The sequence below is a fragment of the Eptatretus burgeri genome, chromosome 1, assembly GCF_056783735.1.
Source record: "Eptatretus burgeri isolate ZD-2024b chromosome 1, Ebu_testis_v1, whole genome shotgun sequence".
Classification (NCBI taxonomy): Eukaryota; Metazoa; Chordata; class Myxini; order Myxiniformes; family Myxinidae; genus Eptatretus; species Eptatretus burgeri.
In genome coordinates, this window is record NC_140961.1 from 153,030,461 (window position 1) to 153,033,672 (window position 3,212).

The 3,212-nt window shown below is 41.8% G+C and overlaps 1 long non-coding RNA gene across 1 annotated transcript; it reads left to right on the forward strand.

The window, feature by feature from the left end:
* The first annotated feature begins 82 nt into the window (after positions 1-82).
* LOC147035772 (uncharacterized) lies at positions 83-2,075 on the forward strand. Its single transcript, XR_015049572.1, has 4 exons — positions 83-740; positions 872-1,030; positions 1,500-1,557; positions 1,782-2,075. It is a non-coding gene; the product is annotated as an uncharacterized LOC147035772 (long non-coding RNA).
* The last annotated feature ends 1,137 nt before the right edge of the window (positions 2,076-3,212 follow it).

Genomic DNA, 3,212 nt, shown 5'->3' on the forward strand with positions numbered 1-3,212 from the left:
GGGATCCCAAGCCGCCACCCTAACCACTAAGCCAACACCAGGCTTTGTATATATATAACCAGGCTATCCCAAGGTATATTTATTTGTCTCCCCTTTAACCTAGGGGTTGAACAGCTCACTCATTGAACCTATAAAGATTTGTTCATTCTCAAATTCCTTCAATAGTTTAATTTTCTTTGCACAATAATCCCCATCTAAAATATTGACAAACAAAACATTTGAATCTTTATATTTTTTAAGATACCCCTTTTGTGCCATTACGAAATGATAAACTTCTCTTTATGATCTCATCTGACCACCGCCCGAGTTGCAAATCATTTTTGTGTATAAACCACGCCATAAAAAAAGTTTTGTTTCAAATGTTTTCAGTTCATGCCGTGAAAATGAGGAAGTGTTTTTTGACACGGTCGTGCTGTGTGGTTTTAGACAGTCATGCTGTGAAAAAATAGGAACTATTCTGTGAGACAAGGTCTCGTGTTTATATTTTATCTCAGAACACAAACTGAAAACATTTGAATCAAAACCATTTTAAGTATGTTTTGTAAATGATTCATACAACCGCCTAGTTATTTTCCAAGCTGTCATTTCCTGTGGCCGCACCCAATGTTTAGGGAATTTCCTCATTGTAGCCTTATAAGTGATTCACCAGACAAAGTTTCTGCCAGACAGGATTTTCATTTTTACAACTGAGACATGGATGATCTCTCTTCCGATGAAGGCAAAAGCTTACTACAGAGTTGGTAAGTTTGTTTGGTTTTCTCTTTGAACGATGAAGCAAATGATTATTAATTAAATCATGATAATTCTGATATATATATATATATATATATATATATATATATATATATATATTTTTTTTTTTCCCTGACAGGGCATTGGAAGAAATTGAGTTTACGTATCACGACGTGGTTCATGAAATTAATACTCTTATTGAAGAGATCAATGATTTTAGAAGAGAATTGAAAGACATTTTCAATGAGTGGCACGAAGTCTTATCACGTCCTATCATCTCGAAGGAATTAAACCAATGGTGAGACACGTGTGTGTGTGTGTGTGTGTGTGTGTGTGTCTCTCTCTCTGTCTGTCTTCCTACCTACCTCTCTCTGCTCTTATTGAAGAGATCAATGATTTATAATGACTGGTCTCTGATCTCGAATGAATTAAACCAATGGTGAGACACGTGTGTCTATGTGTGTCTGTGTGTGTGTGTGTGTGTGTGTGTGTGTGTGTGCGTGTGTGCGTGTGTGCGTGTGTGTGTGTGTGTGTGTGTGCGTGTGTGCGTGTGTGTGTGTGTGTGTGTGTGTGTGTGTGTGTGTGTGTGTGTGTGTGTGTGTGTGTGTGTGTGTCTGTGTGTGTGTGTGTGTGTGTGTCTGTGTGTGTGTGTGTGTGTGTGTGTGTCTGTGTGTGTGTGTGTGTGTGTGTGTGTGTGTGTGTGTTGCTTTCCCTGTCTGTCTGTCTCTTCATCTATACCCTTGACTTATTTTTTTTTTTTTTTTCAGCACTATCGCACAACATCAGCTGTTGAAGCAATCTTGTACAACACATGATTTTCTGGAGGTAAATATTTCTGAATTATTATTAATATCACTCTCTCTTTAGAATGTCGTCTAATGTTGGTTGCATTATTAGTTTGAACGCGGTTTTGTCAGTACACTGGAATTAATTTTATTGACCTTGAAAGGATGACAGGCTGAGTCGGCCTCCTGGTGTGTTAATTCAGTGGTCAACGAGGCTTACTCATATTACCATGTAATTATTATCCACTTTTTGTTTCAAAACAGAATATGGTGTCTGAGTTTCGAAATCACAAGACATCTGGAGAAGATTGCTGGGAAAGATTATACATTCTCGCAAATGAATATTTAATATTTTCAATATTAATAAATTATATTTGTTTTGTATACAATTACTTGATTCTGAATTACAAGAAGAGGATCAAAACATGAAGGGAGGGTAGGTGCGCCCCCCCAATGACCCATCACCCCCTCATCCCATCCCTCCCCTCCCCATGTGTGTGTGTGGGGAAGGGTGGGGGGTGGGATGAGGGAGGTGGTGGGTCAAAGGTGGGGGGCGCACAGGGGAGATGAGGGGGTGGGGCTTGTGTGGGAGGGCTTGTGTGGGCGGGGCTTCGGTGGGGCTTGTGTGGGCGGGGTGTGGGTGGGGCTTGTGTGGGTGGGGCTTGTGTGGGAGGGGTTTATGTGGGCGGGTTTTATGTGGGTGGGGCTTGTGTGGGAGGGGTTTATGTGGGTGGGGCTTATGTGGGCGGGGCTTCGGTGGGTCTTGTGTGGTCGGGATGTGTGTGCGGGGTTTATGTGGGTGGAGCTTGTGTGGGAGGGGTTTATGTGGACAGGGTTTATGTGTGTGGAGTTTTTGTGTGGAGCTTGTGTAGACAGGTCTTATGTGGGAGGGGTTGATGTGGACAGGGTTTATGTGGGCAGGGCGAATGTGGCTGAGGGTTGTGTCGATCAATGGATGCGTGCACAGATGAGTGGATGGACGGATGAGGGGAGCTTGTGTGGCTCGGTGCACAATTTTTTAACTAAATAAACATGGTGTGTCTGGTGGCACTACTTAACTAATCACTAATTATGTGAATATGGGTGGAGCTTGTGTGTGTGTGGAGCTTGTGTGGAGCTTGTGTGGAGCTTGTGTGGAGCTTGTGTGGAGCTTGCGTGGAGCTTGTGTGGAGCTTGTGTGTGGTTTGTGTAGGTGGGGTTTATGTGGGTGGGGCTTGTGTGGGTGGAGTCAAAAAGGGGCGGAGTCAAAAAAAATTCAATTTATTGGAGCTTGTGTGGGGTTTGTGTGTGGTGGGTTTGTGTGGGGCTTGTGTGGGCGGGGTTTGTGTGGGTGGGGCTTGTGTGGGTGGAGTCAAAAAGGGGCGGAGTCAAAAAATTTCAATTTATCTTTGTCTTTTGTAATTCCTGTGAATAAAATGAACCTAAAATCTCTTCCCCTTCCAAATCATATATTTTATAAGTCCAAGGAACTGTATCTATTACATCAACAATTTTAAAAAGTTCTTTCGTCCATCGTTCAGTAAAACCCTTTTTAAAATGAGATTTCCACCTATATATTCTTACGATATCACCAACTTTGAACTTAGGTTTTCTGACATTAATCTCTTTTTCATATTTTAATTTTGTAAATGTTTCTGATGGCTTCATATTCGTTGACGTGTGAATCGTGTCATTATACTTATCCACAATATCCTG